General features: G+C 36.3%; 1 protein-coding gene across 11 annotated transcripts in view; it reads left to right on the top strand.

Annotated features, from left to right (window-relative positions):
* Positions 1–18,273, top strand: part of LRMDA (leucine rich melanocyte differentiation associated) — a 613,212-nt gene that overhangs the window by 5,625 nt on the left and 589,314 nt on the right. The gene's annotated exons all lie outside the window — the stretch shown is intronic.

Genomic DNA, 18,273 nt, shown 5'->3' with positions numbered 1-18,273 from the left:
AGAGCAAAGGAGACACTAAATCTGTGGATTGTTATCTTATACTGTGACTCTGTACAGTTGGATATTGTAATCAGAAAAGGGAATTTTCCTGGGGGAGGGGAACAAATTGTAATTATTTTTTATTTTGTCATGAGGATAATTCAAGGTCTGTATGTGTGTTTAGATTTAACATGTTGACAAGACTGCTCCTTCTTTACATTTTTGAGAAAAAATGGTGTTTCCTTCTTTCAGTTAATGCATGATTTGAAGGACAGTTCTCTGTGTTTGTTTTATTTCATAAAGTAAAATAATAACATTAAATTTGGATGTAAATTACCACTTTAAAGCTGATCATATTTTCATAGAGAGCACAATGTATTTCTGAAATCTTTGTTTTCTTTCCTTCTTGTCTTCTCTACCCAAAACACTTAAGCCTGCTTTTCAGAAGGGATATAATTTGGTTTTATTGAGGTTTGGGGAAGAACAATCTGCTTGTGATGTAGGAGTTGTAGTTGTAAATCTGTAAAAGTATTTTAAGACCAGAAATCAGATTTGGTTAAGGAGAGAAATGGATTTTTTTTTTTTTTTTTCTTTGGGAAGCTAATACTAAGCGGGATAAGAGCAGTAAGAGTTTCTCATTTGAGTAGCGCTTAGATTTACTAAGCACATAGAAGATAAGACTGAAGTATTTATGGTACAGTAGCTGTTCACCCTGGTCTGTACTCATATGTATAAAGCCTGTACCTGCATATTATTGAGAAAGTCAGATAAAATGCAGAATAAATGTCATAACCTTAAATGAATGTGAATATAGAAGAATGTCTCGGGTGGCCGTTGAAGCAAGTGTAAGCAGTGTCATCTTCTTTAAACAGGTATTATTGCTTAGAAATCTAACAGTGATGTAGTACAGCAATGAGTTTTATGATTTTTAACAGGAAATGCTTAATTTGAAAAGTTTAGTATGTTGTTTTCAGTTGTAAACAGTGTCTGCAATTAATGTTGACTTAGACAAGAGTTTGATTTTCTAGTATAACTTGCTATTCCTTGGTGAAGGTGTGAGTTGAATGAAGAGGACCAAGGGTGATCAGAATAAAGGAAAAGACTAAGACAATACCATGTTTTGATAGCACAGTAGTTATTTGCAGTAAAGATGTTAGCTTTCATTATAATTTGATTTATTATTAGATGAGAGCTTGTGTGTTTTTTTGAAAGGAAAAAAGAAAACCAAATGTTCTTACATGTGGTGTTTTTGTTACTTACTTAGATTTCCCTGGTTACTTTCTTTTTGCTTGTGATGTGTCCGTATAACATTGGAGGGGAGGGTTGTTACTCTTTTGAACTGGCAGTTTAATACAAAGGAAAGTGCACATTTTTCACCACTTTTTTTCTGACTTCAGAATTATTCTCAGGCTAGAGCCCCTTCTTCCTTCTTAAAATTTAGGGGGCCATGTAGATGCTTAATTACCTTTGCGTCAGATGTGGTATATCTCATATCAGCACTTGATACATAATCACAAACAGTTGCTTTTGTATCTTTCTTGTTTGGCTTTTTCCAAGAGCTGGTGTCTCTCCTTGGTTATCCTGAGCAGTGCATGCATCCGGCTCTTTCTTCTGGCGGTTGAAGTGACAGTTACCGGTCACAGCGGTTACATATCTCCTCTTTTCCCTGTAAGGGAAAGGAAAGAAAGAGGTGAAAGCTACGAGGGAATTTTGGGAAAGAAGAGGAGTTAACAGCAATTTGTGTGTGAGGCAAAGGGAAAAATGTGTGTGTCCTTAAAAGATGCTGGCTGTACCTGCAGGATGTGGTGCCACTGGATTGCCTCCTGCTTATGTCTCTGCCTGATGGAAATCCTTCAATCCCAGACAACTGTAGTCCACTTGTGACTTACCTCCTCTCGTGCTGTTTTGATTGCATTGTTTTTGTTTGAATACTTTCTAATATCTTTTGTTTCCTTTTGAGGCCAAGGGGGGGAATGTGAAGAAGAGCCAAACTCTTGTCAGATGTGCAGCAATAGAACAAGAGGCAGTTGTCACAGTTGCAGCAGAGGAATTTCCAGCCACCTCAGGGAAGGTTGAGTAGAAGAGGTGCCTAGAGAGGCTGTGGAATCTCCATCCTGGGTGATATTTAAAATGTGCTGGACAAAACCCCAAGCAACCTGATCTAACATTTGAAATCTCCCTTTTCTGAGCAGGGAATTGGACTAGATGATCTCTAGATGCTCCTTCCAACCTAAATTATGTTGTGATTCTGCAGCTTTATTGGTGTGATATGGTTTGATTTGTAGTAGCTCTTTTGATTTCATAGTGATTTTCAGCTATTTTAGAAATGAACTGTTTACATTGTGTATTTTCAATAGGGCATATTTCAGGAGCAGAGATGTTTTGCTGTGGAAATCTGCTCCTGAGCCCCTCATGACAGCTGTGTTTGATAGTCTTCTCTAGTAAGAGAGTCCTTTCATAACATGTGGAAAACGTACCTTCATTTTGCAAAGGCTAGAGAGTATGGAAGAGGAGACACTGATGTGTCAGTGTTACCTGGAAACTTTGTAAAGGATTTCAAGGTGGAATGAAGTACTATTGTTGATCATGGAAAGTTAAAAGATTTCACTAAGGAAAGAACAAGGTAAGTAGTAATCACTGGTGAAGGAAAGAAGGCAGTAAGTGAGTAGGAAGGATGCAATAGAGGTAGGGAGTAGAGATGTGGATGAAATACAAAGATTTTAGTTTAGATGCATCTTGCTATCTTGTGAGAAGGGAAAAAACCCAAACTTGTTGTTCAAAGCTTTTTTACTTGTCCTAGATGACTTTGTTTAATTTATTTCCTTTCACATTACAGGCTAAATGCACTCCAATGCTTGAATAACAGATGTCATTGATTTTGTACAAGCAGGTGCCATGCTTTTATAAATAACATCTACAGTTCAATTCATGAAGTCCATCTTGTAATTTTGTCTTCAGTAGTTTTAAACATGTGAGTTTAAACATGTTTTCCTTTTTCCTACAGGGATTTCTTCTCAGTCTAAGCTATGAGGTGAAAGGGAGAGTGAATCTTTAATCCTGGCCAATGAGGAAGGATTAATCCAATAATTGTGCTCATGGAGATACAAATATCTCTTCCTTCTCTCTAGGGTGCAGATTATTTCTTCTAGGAGCCTGAATAATTTGCACAGTATGTGCTTGTGCATAATTTCCACTGTCTGATGAGGAAGGTGCATGTATGAAAACATTCCCTTGAACTTCAATCCTAGTCTGCAGTGTTCCTCCATGACTTTTGTGAGGCTGAGGCTTTGTAGTATCTTCTCTATGGACTAGGTATTTTTCCTCTCTTCTGCCTCCTGTTTTTTTGCCTGGAGGAATATGCAAGTGGCAGCTTGAAAATGGGCTTCAAGTTTTACAGGGCATGTTCCTCTTTGTAAGTTGAGTATGTGATAGAAAGGCTTTTCTTTTTTTTTTTTTTTTTCCCTCTTCTCCTAACCACCTTCTTAGTCTGTGCAGCAATAAGACATACAGAACAGGAAGATGAACAACAAAAGAGGGATGGAAATAAAAGCCAGAATTCAAAACAAAGCATGACATATTTTTAAAGCCTTTAGATGCATCTTTAATAGCACTTTAAAATGTAGAAGAAAATGCAGTATTGTTAAAACTTTTTGATGGTTTTATTTATGGGGTAGAGAAATATTTTCACCATAATTGGGTAACTCTTAATCGTAGCAATTGCATATTTATCAGTATGAGGGGCTGTTATTAATGTAGCTGTCATGCACAAACACATTTCTGCATTAAATCCATTTAGTATGTGCATTATTCGGTCTAGAATGTCACCAGGACATCAAAGCCCCCTTAGGCATAAGAGCACAGTGCCCTGCTGTGGCTGCAGAAAGGGCTTGATCAATAAATGTAACATGTTAATGCAGAGCAAATAGAATAAAAGATTTCTTTGACAAGACATGAAAAATCACCTTGTGGCAGCTGGCATGGTGATGCCATTTCAGCGGAGACACTAGCAAAGTTGATCTGACAAGTAAAGAGGAGAGATGATGGTTATAAGGTGCTTTTGTTTCAAACTTCTTTCTTGACCTGTCAGGTTTTGAAGGAGCCTGAATGGCCCTTTTTTGTCATGTGAAAATTGTAGTCTTAGGCAGTTATGAAGCAGTTATCTCTTCTCAAATTGTGAATGCTGCTGTTTAATTGATTCACTTAGCATTTGAAACTGTCACGCATTAATAATTGCTAAATCCTGTAGATACTGCTCCAGTGTGTCATGCTTAAATGTGTAGTTATCAGAAAATTAATATCCTTAATGAACTGATGCTTTCAAACTAGCATTGCATGAAATCTCTTTTGCCTTTTCATTTGCTGAAGGTATATCAGCCAGTTTTCAGTGAAACCCCTCCCGACAGTTGTGTGGTTTTATTTATTTTTTTTTTTTTGATGCCCAACAAATGCCAGCTTTGCTTTGGGTACATAGTGTGCTCAATGACAATAAATATAGTAATTATGCTGGAGTTGGTAATTAACATAATTATAGTCAATTACAACAAATACAGTGCAGAGCTAAATGAATGAGGGTGAGAAATTAGCAAGCTAATTGATTTACTGTACGTGCTGCTTTTTCCTGCAACTAACAGTTTCAGATTTTCTGCAGGAAAGAGTGTTTACAAATAGCTGATTCTGTTTTGAAATGATTCTGTCTTGTGGCTCTCACTCCTGATTCCGTTACACTGAGGTGAAGAGGATTGAGATATGGGGTAGTGGTTACAAGGAGAAGGGAGCTGCTCTGTCCTCACTGAATGCTTTGAAGGAAGGTGTATATAATTGCTTTAATTTTAGATACTTCTTCAAATATTGAAGGGGAAAAAAACACCTATGTGATCCTTTACAAAAGATATTGCTAGAAAAATTTTGGACCTATATTTTAATCCCCTTAGATGTGGCCTTAATTGTCTAAGAAATATTTATCTATCTGTTTATTGACATCAGAGATCTGCAGAGCACTGGATAGCTGAAGGAAGAGTTAGAATTGTTCAAGGAATATAAGTGTGTTGAAACAATATGCCCTTGTTCAGCCATCAGTTTCAATAATTTAAACCACTGGACCAGTAGAGATGCATAATATCATAACATTTGTGCACATTATAATTGCCTGTTTTGTTTCGAGATGATTTATAGTATCTTGTCTGAAGTAAGTGTATTGGAGCTGTGCAGTTAATCTGTTTTACTCTGTTTTTTTTTATTTTCTTTCAAGCATGACAACAGTTTACTATATGAAAGGAGACTGTATGTGTTTAAGTATTGAAGATTTTGTATTGCTCTTTTAAGAAAAATGTTGAGTAGTAGTTGAGGTTTTTCTTTTAGAAAGCAATAATTTACAAATGTTTGTAAATTTTATACTGGGTATTGTTTACTGTTTGAAGGTAAATGGAATTGTATAGAGAGACTTCAGCAAAGAGGTAATGTTTTTCATAGCTAAGCAATCTGAAATTCATAAATTCTTGGTAATTTTTCTTCTACTATTGCAGTAAATGTATCAAGTTCAAATGAGTGTGTAGTTTGAGGTGGGTAGTCAAACTTTACCCTTAAAGGGATATCCTACAATAAGCACAAGATGCTGTTTTTTAACTAACGTTGAAATTTTACAGGGATATCCTACAATGAGCAGAAGATGCTGTTTTTTAACTAAAGTTGAAATGTTACAGGGATATCCTACAATAAGCACAAGATGCTGTTTTTTAACTAATGTTGAAATGTTATGGATGTCTAAAAATACTTGTACAGTAACGCTGCTAAGGTGGTCAGTCTTTAGAAGCAGTTCAGCTCATAGAATAATTTTGCTGAATTAAATATTTATACAGAAGGAATCAATGAAATTATTTACAGATATAATAGTCTTTCTGTTGAAGTCTTAAATGTTTATTAATCACTGTGGATTACCTTATGTGTAATTATCTTTCTAGTCAAAGAACTTCTTGTTGTACTGGATGGATTGAAGACAAGTATGTTGATGGGTTCTTTCTACATGGGTAATACCTTGGGAGTCATACATCATAAAGTTTTGTAGATGTATAACTATTGGAAAATTAGGAGAGTACTGCCAGTAACAAAAACAATTATAGACTTCAGCTATTAACTCTACTTTTGGTAGCTGATAGACATCAAAGCTAAATCTACTCCTTGCTCCCTTCTTCCCTTCCTTTTCCCTCCCACCATGCCACCCCCTTTTAAAAAGTGGCATTTCAACAGGAACCAGGTGTGATCTGGCTAATGTACAGGGCAAGTTTTTTCCCTCACCTTAGAACTTTAGAAATATTAAAAATATTAAGATACAGCTTGCCTTGCCTTTCACGCAGTAGCCATGCCTGCATTCTGTTGTTTTGTCAACTTTAAATGTGATTGTAGAATATTTGCCATTACAATGTATTATCTGTGTGTGGTTTTGTGACTTGTATATTTTCCTACTGTCTTAATTGCGGTCATTGGTTTATTGTTGATACGAAGGGGACCAGACTATTGTTAAAAATATCAAATTAATGAGCTATGGTATGCATTTAAATATCTCACTAATTTCAGCATACTGTGCTGTAGATGTAAGTTGTACTTTTTAGTGGAAGTTATTTTTCCAAACTCAGTAATGTGTAAGTAACAAGTAATATAAATTGTTGTATTTCAGTATGGGTGCCTGTTATCTTCTTTAGTCCCGGCAGCCTCTCTTTTCGTCCATTGATCCTTGCTTGACTTTTTATGGCCACATAGTCACTAACAGACTGTGAAAACACTGTAGTATATATACCTCTGACCCCCTGTGCTAGCCATTATCCATTGATTTACAGTACCTGACAGATCAGAAGACAGGATTGTTTTCTGTTCTGCTTTCCTTGGGAAGGCTTAACATTGTGGAAGAAGTTGTCTTGAAGGTGTATCATGTGGTAGAATTGGGCAAAAACTTTTTACCTGAATCTTTGGCTTGGGGGACAGTGTAGGTTCATGCTGTGTAGTGGAAAATTCTTTCGAGGATTGCTGGAGCTTGAAATCTGGTAAAAAAAATTAAACAAACAGCACAATTTGACATTAAGTGAAAATAAACTTGTGAGCTTTGATTGTTATATCCTTAATTATAGCTGGTGAATATTGCTGTCGTGGTTGGTGAAAGTTGTTTTTTTGACCTAATGGTCTGTTGCAATTATGAATAAAGATGAAATCTGTACGTCTGAAAAAAGATGAGTGACAGACTGGGACTTGAACAGAGATAGGATTTCTTATTAAACATCTGTTGACTCAAGGCTGTTGGTAAAAGCTTTTGACTGAGGCAGAGCATTTCCCAGTGAACTGGTATTTGCATCACGTAATTTTTTTGTGTTGGAATGTGTAGGGTGTGAACTGCTTTTTCTTGATCTGATTTCTGTATGAGATTGAACTTGGGTTTTGAAGTGATATAGGAGACTAAACCTGCACAATCTGCAGTTGTTCTTTGGGTACCCGGGTCACTTAATTCACTGGCACAGTATCAATCCAACTCCTCATGTGAAAACTGTAACCTGTCTTAAACTAAAATCAGTTTTTGTGTAGAATTCTGTTCTGATCAATAGGAATCTATGTTAGATTGAGAGAATATCAGTTAATAAACGGAAGACTGTCACTGTCTATGGAAAGTATTGGCATTTGGAAGAGAATTAGTTTGATGTACTTGTTTTAGTTTTCAAAGAATGTGAGTAGATTGAAAATAATATCTTGGTGACTCCTCCTGCATAGTCCATTATTATCTGGATTTTAAGACTGAAAAGTACTTTTTCCAAGAGCATCAGGGGTTAAAGAAAAGGGCATGATAAAGAGCATGTGTTAAGTTCAGCAATAAGATGGATTATTTTTACTTTCTGACTTCCTTAATCTGTCCCACTCTAAAACAGTATTTCCTCATCACTGGTGTTGTGAAACAGGAGCGGAGGACTGCAGAAATAACTGTTGTCAGGGGACAAGGAGCTTGGCTGAGGGGAAGAACCTGCATTAACTCTGGAATTATTGTGTCTGTGTTTTCCTCTCTGTTTTGTTGAAAGCTCTCTTCTTCTCACCTTCATGCAATTTAAAAGATTCTCAGCATATAGTTGCAGATGTAAAGAACTTGACTAGTTTTGCTGATTCCAATCACTAAGGAGGGCCTTGGTCCTCCAGTGTTCAGTAAACCCGCTGGTGGTCATGGTACAGAATGCTACTTGGCATTTGGCAATAAAATCCTTATGGAGTTTCTTTTCATGCATCACTTGTTGGTTTTATGTGGTCTTGCATGGTTTGTGCCATTTTTGAGATCTTGCATTTTACATAAATCATCTTTACATAAATGATATTGGAGATGATTTTTCAAGTTAAAAAGACCATCTCCAAACCCTTAGCTTGTGCAAGCGTGAAGAGTGAGGAGCATAGAAGTGCAAAAGGGCCATGTGTTTTTCTCAGGCTCTGGATTCAGCATGTCAAACCAGACATGCTATACAATAATTATACTGTCTTCAGGGTCATGGTTAATGCAGTGTTACAGCTCAGTTGCAGGCTTTACCCATGAACTGATGCTTGCAATTATGTGACATTTTATAATTTTTATTTATATTTTTGTTTTATTTCTCCTGGTCTTCCCTTTTGATGATGCTTGCCTGAGTGAGTTGCTCACTGGTAGAGCTGGAAGATTATTTCCTTTCTTAATACTTTATTTTGCCTTTTTAATTTAATTTGCCTGCTGAGTCTATGAATGGAAGTGGTGAATGTTGTTTGTATAGTACAGCTATTCTCATTGCTCCTGTTTGTAGGAAACCTTCCTATGGTGAGAGACTACAATGGTAGAAATAAGTTTTAAAAGAACACAAGTTCTTGTGCATAATATGTAATATTAGGGGTGTAGTTTAATTGGTCCAAAAGTCAAGGAGGTTTACAGATTGGGCCAATACTTCTGTTCAGCTGCTTAAGTCTGCTGTTTTTCCTATGCAGTTGGCATATGAGCTGTATTGGCAGATAGCAATACTTAGATGTATGCACAAGGCCAGCTCTTTTTTTTTTTTTATAGAAAGTGTAGTGTGTGTTGGCTGCTGCTGACAGCTTACTGGCATTTAATGCACACACAGACACACACACAAAATAATATCTTAAAATAAAGATCCTTAGAATTGATGCATATTTCCTTTATATGTAAGTATGGTATGTGAATTATATTTTTAATCTATATAAACTTGAGGATGATGCTCAAGTATTTTTCTACTTTGTTTCAGCACTTGTGGTAGGACTTTGTCAATGTTAACCTTTTCACTTATAACCTTGAAGAAAGGAGCATATTACTTGGAGGTTGCTTGCAGAAAACATTCAGTTTCTTGAGCATAAAATATCTTTTAAGTGCAAGGAAATGCAGCAGAACTGTGCTTGGACCATTTGAGATGTGTAAGGTCCAAGACTTGCTGAAGTGCCATGGCTCTTCAAGGTCTGTGGCCACAAAAGCACTGGATGAAGATGCTGTATTTTAGACTCCCAGGACTTTAAAGACATTTTAGTTGAAGTGATAAGAAAAACTTATCATAGTTGACCTAGTTACTTAAGTGATAAAGTGCAGCGATTATTCTAAAGCACTTAAAGGCTGAAGGAAAAATGTTCTAGACAGGCCAAGGATTAACAGTATATTGAATATTTGTAAAACTCTGCTTCCAGCATAGTTATGTTAAGATAATTTGACAGTCCGTTGTGTGAATGTCCAAATCACAGCTGCTCTAGGATCTGAACACTTTCTATGTCTTATCTTGCATTTAATACACTCTCTATCTTGGACAGTGAAGTGCTTTGGAATAGCGTAGAAACAGTCATATGTGAAGGTGATAATACTGGAATTGCCATGGGGAAAATTGTCAAGTACTATGTTTGCTAGGAATGGAAACTAAGCCAACTAAGCGAGAGGCTCTGTATGTGTCCAGTTTACTTCCCTCACTCTGTGCCGCTTTTTTTCCCCTCTGCCTTCAGCTCCTTAAATCAGCAGAAGGCTCCTGAAGGTGCTGCTGAGAGATTTGGGTGCAGGTGCAACAAGAGGTTCCTGCTTTCTTGCCAGTGGTCTCTGTTTTGTTCCTGTGTTGCTTGTAATGGGAGCCAGCCGTTAGCTCTGTTCATGTGCAGTATTGGTTCTAGTTCTGCCAGGTGCACAATTAGTAAATTGTCTGCCAAGTCTAAGTGGGGAATGTCAGAGGGCAGTTCAGTTTCTTTCACTGTCAATTCTTTGGCTTCCTTTAAATAAGTTGTATCAAATAGTCTCTTACTACCACTAATAAAAGGGCTTTTGAAATTTGGACGTACCTCTAATGAGAATCTATCTCAACCCATTTAACGTGGGCCGCTACTTTGTGACTGAATTATAGACTCTGCAACCAGAGGTGGTTTGAAACAAGAGGTTCACCTGCATTTAAATGGTTGAGCAGAAGAAAAGAAGTTCCTAGAACTAAGGAGACTAATGCATTACTGTAGATTTTGTCTCACTTCCTAGTAATTGGTCAATGGAGGAAGAGAGAACAAATGTCTGTATTGAGCTAAAAATGAATGGGCAAGTGTTTCTTTGTGTGTTTTAGTATCACATATCCAAGTCTTCGTTGCTGTAGTCCTAGTATTTTAAAACCTAGTGAAATGGTGAAGTCAGCTTTAAGGTAATCATCTTGCACTTTTTTTTCCTGTTTTCCTTCTGTGTGGGGACATAAGTACACTGGAAGCATTTAAGGCTAGTGTGGGTAGAAAAAGCAGCACTAGAAACCCATCAAGATAGCTATTAGTTGTAAAGTTGTTATTTGTATTTACAGCATAGTTATTACTATCCTAAAACATGGAATGAATAAATAACTCCTATGTTGTGGCAGGTCCACCTTAGTAGGCAGAATAGCATCAGAAATGGTCAGTGAGCTTCATTCTATACACCGAAGCATCAAATGTTTCAGGTTCTCTACCTTATCAAAGCACTCGTAATCTGTTTTCTGAATTATTTCCTGACTGCGTGTTTCCATACAATTCTCATTCTTAAGGGAAAAACAAAACTAGGGAAAAAGACTTCGGCACCCAAGTGAGAGGAGTGAAATTTTATTCACACCTCTTTTTTCCCTAGTAAAAAAGCACAAGAAAGTCTGCAAAAAAGATATGTAGGGACATACTTAGGATAAAGGTTTCTCTGTAAGTTCCTAAAATCAAATATCTGAACTTAATCTCTGTGTCAAGAAATTTGCTCAATTAAATTATATACTTCCATTTTTCAAACCACTTTCAGAAAATAATAGATACTTATTTTCATTAGAGTTTGTATGCTGAACACAAATGAGATTCTTGATGTTCAAATCTATCTCATTGACTAGAAATAACCTTATTCATATTATGGAGTGCATTCAATCCATGCATATTATGTGGAAAGCTAAGTGTTACATCCTCTGCAGGTCCCTTTTCTCCGCAAAATTTTAAAATAGGTCCTTGTCTTATGCTACAGAGCACTTTATGTATATATGTATGTATATATTTATTTAATTAATTGTTTATGTTAAGGGCCTCATCTCTCTTAAAGTGAACATTTGAATAGAAAGCAAATTGCTGTTGAAATTCCCTCTCTGGTGATTTCAGCTAATTCAACCACAACTAGTGAATTAAAAAGAGTAAACAAATCTCCCCCTCTTTTCCTTGTTGGTGTCTATATAGTAGAGAGCTTTGACCCCATGTAAAGATTTACATGATTGATAGACTCTCTTCATATTCTTGTGTGAGTAATGCTAGAGGCAAACTTGACAGTGCCTCTTTGTGCTTGACATTGTAACTTTAAGATTTTATGTTATTAAAATATACTAAAATGTACTCTGTATCAAACTGCAGGTGCTGCTGCGCTTCTATTGCAGCACAGTAGCACTTACGTCGTAAAAACTCCGAGGCTTGTGAAAGAGTTAAGCAAAGCAGCCAGAAACGGTTTTCAGCTTTTACTTTTCAGATACAACCTTTTAAGCATACCTACATTTACCTGCAATGGCAATCGTTTTGCATTTTAATGACAAATCAAGTATGCTAACTTGCATTTGAAACGAAAGTGCCTTAAATGTCTCTGGCTGTCAGAATGAGATGTTAGGAGCTTGATGAAAAGAGAACAAAGAAGACAAAGTATGAAGCCTAGATACAGAGCAAAATGAAATAAAACCTTGTATGGCCTGTCAGGGGTGTCAGTTGATATTCCTATCTAAAGCACATTATAGTATTACTTTGCAGCTCATAGCTTACTCATCTGTCTTTTTTAATTCATCACATTCTAGCCCACATCTTTTAAGTCCCATGTGTCAACAATGGAAGAAATCTGTTAATTGACAAATGAGTGTCACAAATGTGAATTGGTGCCTTTACATCAGAGGCAGGTAGTCTCTGTTGTTTTTTGTCGGCTCTATTATTGGCATAAGCCAGTGTAAGACATCTGTCTTTGCCAGAATGAGAGATGACAGCCAGAGAAGGGCTGTCATTGTTTTAGTGCATGTTCATTCTGCTGAGATACTGTATAAAGATAAAATGTCAGTTAAAAGAATATGAAAAACTATTGGGAGGAAGTCCTTAAATTACTTGGGAAGGGGATCTGGGAATTGGTGCCAGAATTGAAATCCGAACGTTCCAGTTTGCATCTATCACATCAATTTAAAAATAATACTTTCTGAGTAACTGGGTCAGTTTATAAGGCATTTAGGAAAATGTTATGTTGTGTTGGCATAATTAGCTCATAAGATGGAAAGAAAAACATATCTTCACAGGATATGAGTTTATTACAAGTTCATTTTTCAAACATGTATAGAATTGTCTCAATAAAAATATGCTGTGTAGCATCTCTAGTGTTGATTTGCATCTGTTTTGAAATATTGAAATTGCTCCATTCCAATTTCTTTTTCTGTTATAGTTCTATTTTAGATTGATGAATAACATAATGAAATAAAAAGCATAGCCAGCTGTGAGTTGATGAGACAATTAATAGGAAGAAAATTATTAACATAGTTTCAGGGTGTCTAGAGGGTGTACAGTATATAAAAGTTACTCCCAAATCACTAAATCCCTTTATTGCAATAAATGACTTTTTAATCTTGAATAGCACAAAAGAGAGGAGGAAAATGTTTTAATGGAGGTGGTAGAAAGGGGGAATAGAATTAAAATGTCATAAAAGGCTGCCATTTTACTTTTTACTTTATATCAAAAGTCATAAGAAAGGCAGATCGGCACTTTTATCTTCAGCAGCTCTTGCAATCAGCCCTGTGCTGTACAGGACACTTGCTGTGTAACCCTCTCCTGCCCAAATGACCTGTCACTTGGGTTCTAAATGACCTTGTCTGAACTTCAGGCATTTTGAGGGCTATGTTGACACAATCTGGTGAAGGACTAACTCAAGATCTGTGGGCTGTCTGAGTTGAAGTTTCAAGGTGGATGTCTCTGAACAGCAATTTATTAAGAGTCTTAATTTTAAGGTTACTTTTGCATTTGAAATAGAGGTGTCAGTATAGTAAATCTGAGACATTCTGAATTATGATACTACTTAATATAGGTAGAATTGTCATTCATAACTTTGTAGGATTTGTGTTTTCTTTATTTTTTTAAACTTGCTTCTATCAGTGGAGTAGCAGGAAAAAATGTCTGATACAAACTGATACTCTTTTTTCTTCTCACCATCTAATGTGGGGCTCTCAAATGTTTTTTTTTGGCTTTGGCTGCTCTCTTTATCCCCAGATATCTCCTGGCTCTTTCGCTTCAGTCCATGGTTACTATTGATTGTAAATTAAGTTTTAATTATTGAGACCAGTAACAGAGTTTAATATTTCTAATAGGTGCTAGTAATTTTATGAGTCTTCTGAGTCTTAGGGTCTAAAAATCTAGGAATGAGTAGCATGCAACTTTCTTTTGTTTTAAGTATTTGGATAGAAATACTGCTGCTCTGTAAATAGGTTTCCTATAGAAAGAACACTAAGAGGGAAGATGTTTTTTGTCTTGAAGGCCTACTTGTTTTATTTTCATTAGAAAAGATAGTCTTTTTGAACTTCTTTGGAATTAATTTTGCTAGACAATATTTTAAAGTATTATAATCCATGAAAACTGAGAAGTGTTTGCTGCTTGTATACGAAGGTTTGTGAGCCTTGGATACCTGTAAGTTTTTAGTGAAAGCTTTGTTCTTTCATTTCCAGCCTTCATTTGTTCTAAGTAGTTGTTTAAATTTCCAGTCAAAAGCCATGCTGTTGGTATCTAAATGGCCAGGCAAGTCTTCTCAGGCAGTTTTTTATCATGTGCTTTGAAGTTCAGTTTCCTTTGAGAAGTGGAGAGACGGCACTGCCTCCATTTTACAGATGGCAGAACGGAGTTGTGAGGAGGCCTTGTTGATTAACTATATGTGCCAAATATAATTACCAGCTCTTCCTACCAACTTGCATAAACCCCTTCTGCCTGGGGGGGACAAGTGATGGCTGACACCTGTCCACTTACCAAATCTGAAGTGATCCCAGAGATAGTTTATTCTCATGTGTTACTTGGCTGCACTTTTTATTATTGGACAGTGGATGTATCAAAGGGTGCTGTTACAGCACAGACTAAACAGAAAGATGTGTTACAGACTTTGAAGAAATTTTTGTTTCCTTTTGGTTAAAGGGTACATAATTATAACGAAGGTAACAGCAAAAAAGATGCGGACTAGGACTGTATCTTCTATTGCTGATTGACTTTCTTGCTTCTCCAATTAAAAATTAAGAGATGATCAGAAGGATGAGTAGGAATACCAGATCTGGTCTCTCTAACAGAACTGAATTAATTTCCTCATGAAAATTCATATGCAGGATATAGAGTTGGAGTTAGTTAAGTTACTGTCCTGTTTCATACCCAGTGCAGGAAGATGCCATGAAGAGACTGGAGAAAACATTCAGCTTGTGGAATTCTGCTTTAGGAGCATGTGCTTGTATGACAGTATTGTCACTGTTAAATTAGCTCTAGAAAGGGAAGATACAGGAACTTGACTTCAGAAATGTTGTACGTGTGTGTGCTCATACCCTCTGGGTGATTTCCCTCCCAACTGCCAGCTGTCACAGAATCTGAAGCAGACAAAAATTTATTGGGTATTATTTAGAAACATGTCAGTGGTAATGACTGGATCTCTGATTTCAATTATCACCTACTAAATTTAGGCTAATGTAGTGCATTTGTAGACCTGTTGAATGCACTTGACATCATGTTTAAAATATTTGAAACTGCACTGGTTTTTAATATCATATGTTGACCACTTTCTTTTTCCTACTCACATCTGGTGCATGGCAGCAGGCATCCCATGTGACCTATAAAAACTTCAGTTGTGCTAGTTTGAGTTTCTTTTTCTTCTTCAGATTCTACTTCAGCAGAGGAGAAGACAGTAGAATTGTAGTTTGAGACTACAGGTACTTCAGTGAAACACTGCTCTGAGACCTGTAATTTACCCTTTTCCCCCCCCCTCCTGTACAATCAGTGTGTAAACAGTATTTTAAGCTTTATTCCTATTGTTTGGCTTTAATTTTGCATTGAAAATCCTTGGTTACTTGGGTGTTCTTAAAGCTATTTTAATAACAAATTACCTGTAGTCAGTATTTTTCTGTATCTGAGTGTGATTTCAGGTGGAATCAGATTATACATCTTTTCTTTTGTTATATTAGCAGAGATTAATGTTAAAATCCAAAGTAGTGAGTTCTGCTTTTCTTACTTTGCAAACATTTTATGTGCTGTTTTTTAGGACTATTGAGGGGGATTATTTAAAAACAAAAGTTTCTTTTTCCAAGTACTGCAGTACTTCATTGGAGTGCTGCAACACAGTTTTCTGTCTTCTGATTTTGTAATCTTTCCATATCCATCTTCCTCATGCATATTTATTAAATTTATATGCTGATGTTGGCAACTCTCAACCTGCCTTCTAACTATTTCAATAGTAACTGTTGAAGTAATTTGTTTGATAGTTGTCAGGAGTGCTAATCATCACAGTTTTTAGTTTATGTCTCCCTGTTTTTGTGAAAATATTACAAGCTTTTAAAGTTACATCCACATCTGCATGCAACTAATATAAAAAATAAAGTAGTCTCCAAATATATGTAGGCTGCTTTGAATAAGTTCATTGTCCACATCTCGATAACTGCACAAAGAAACCTGGGGAATTTTGTAAGAATAAATCTACTTTAAAGCAAGATCCTCCTGCTTATACTGATTTTGCTTTGTTGTGATTTCTTATTTCTGAGAGTATATTTTTCAGTAGTATTCTCAGTGGTGGTTAGCAGGTTCTTTTCCTGCCTAATGCTTCCAGACATCCTTTAGATGATGTCTTGTTGAGAATCTCAAAGTTGTTTAAAACTGAAATAACTATTAAAAAAACCCTGAGCATGCTATCTCTGAAATACAATAGCAGAAGCTTTCAATTTGGGTTTTGAAAACATTCCTACGAGGAGGGGAAACAGATCTTGAAGATGGAATATCAGTAAAATTGAATGTCTGCCTTCTGATGAAATGTGTAAGAATGTACAGCCCTACTAATGATTTGCACTTGCAGAATTTCCAGAAGTGTCTTGGACGGTAAGTTTCAGGATAGTTTCCTCTTATGCTTATTCTCAGTGGATTTTCTTTTGGTTTTGGTGTGGAAATTGTCTATGATTGTTTAGAAATTCTCTGAGCCAAGCATGGATGCAGATGCGCGGATGCATCCAGTAGTTGAAAGGGATCTACCCAGTAGCTTCATGGTGTTATCAAAGTTACCATTTAAAAGGAGCCATATTTACTATTCTGATTTAAGCTTGTCCAGTATAAGCCTAAAACTCATAATTGATCACAAGTCACAAAAATTGCCCATGTAACTTTATTACGTCAAGCCTATGTATAATCTATATTTATCTTCCTTTCATAGGGATGTTTTTCTTACTGGAGGATCCATTTAATGTGAGCCTAATGTTGTTTTTCTTTTTCCTTGGATGTTTCAAAAATGAAACCTGAGAAATTTCAACATGTAAATTTCAATCATAAACTAACAACAGTTTTAAGTTTTGAGTAGCTTGCAGAACTGGTTTTGCTCTGTTATATATTTCTTTAGTAGTTTGAGATCTCCTGATGTATAGCTTCTGTCCTGGTCCCTCATTTTTAACAGGCTTTATTTCTCCTACAAGAATGCTGGGATACTGGAAGTGTGCAGGGTGGGGATTTAACTTGTTTGGTTTGATATGTTTTCTTCATAGTATATTGGTTTGCAAATACAGGGAACTTCTGTACTGCTATGCTTTGCTAACCTTTCTGATTGCTCTGTACTCAGTTCTTCTCAAATCACTCCTGTGCTGCTTGACTGCTACCTTGGATGACCCAGTGATGGAAAGTTATGTTGGCTTCCACTTTATTTCTGCAAATTCTTCTGTTCTTTGTGACTGCAAAAATGTTTCCTCTGCTCCCAGGTATTTTATCTCACATGTTAACGTAGTGCCTACCAGCCATATGTTTCTACAGCACATAACTGTACTTTTGCCTTTTCTTTAATTCAATGGGACAGTTACTGCTTTCAGTACAACAGGGTGGAACCTCTTTACAAAGATGTGTTATTCTTTATTGTGTGTCTGTTGTAGATGGTGCATCTTCTGTCTGCTTGTTGTGTCAGAAGAGTCATACTTGAAAACTAGGGAGGGAAAATTTTTTATTTAGTGGGCAAATAATAATTAGTTGACTAAGAAGAAGCAAAAAGCAGTAGACAATTTCATAAAAGCCAAAAGGAAAGGTCAGAAGTAGAGAAGGTTGAGTGCTTGTCTTTGTTATTAACACGTGGCTTACTTTCAGTTCATGACTTCTGTCACACAGTGCTGTCCTTCTATTGAATGGTCTCAATGTCCTGGCATAGATAACATTAATTCTTGTTTTAAATATGAACAAGTATTAATTTACTTCACTGACGAGGAAATAAGATTACACCAAAGGAAGTTCATGTTTGGAAACAGTAGAAAGTTGATATTGATACTGGCTTTGCATTTTGATAACCCTTTGTGATGCTTTCTCATTGCATGACTCCTACAGGAGGGTGCTGGTGGGTTACGTGAAGACAAATGTCTTAGGAACAAAAAGATCCTTTTCTGTCAAAGCTGGAAGATGGTTTTGGCTCTTCTTTTTTGATTATTATTATTTTTAAATTTTTTTCTTTCTGCCCTCCTTTAGAGAAGTCCAGGAAAGCTGCTGGCACTGTCAGAAGATGAAAATATGATCTATGCTGACATCATGTATTACCCAAGCAAACCTGTTTTGTGAAAGATGTTTTTTTTATGGTGTTGGAAT

The sequence above is a fragment of the Hirundo rustica genome, chromosome 8 (assembly GCF_015227805.2).
Source record: "Hirundo rustica isolate bHirRus1 chromosome 8, bHirRus1.pri.v3, whole genome shotgun sequence".
Taxonomy (NCBI): domain Eukaryota; kingdom Metazoa; phylum Chordata; class Aves; order Passeriformes; family Hirundinidae; genus Hirundo; species Hirundo rustica.
Note: the sequence above shows the minus strand (reverse complement) of the source record. Positions and strands in the feature narration are given on the sequence as shown.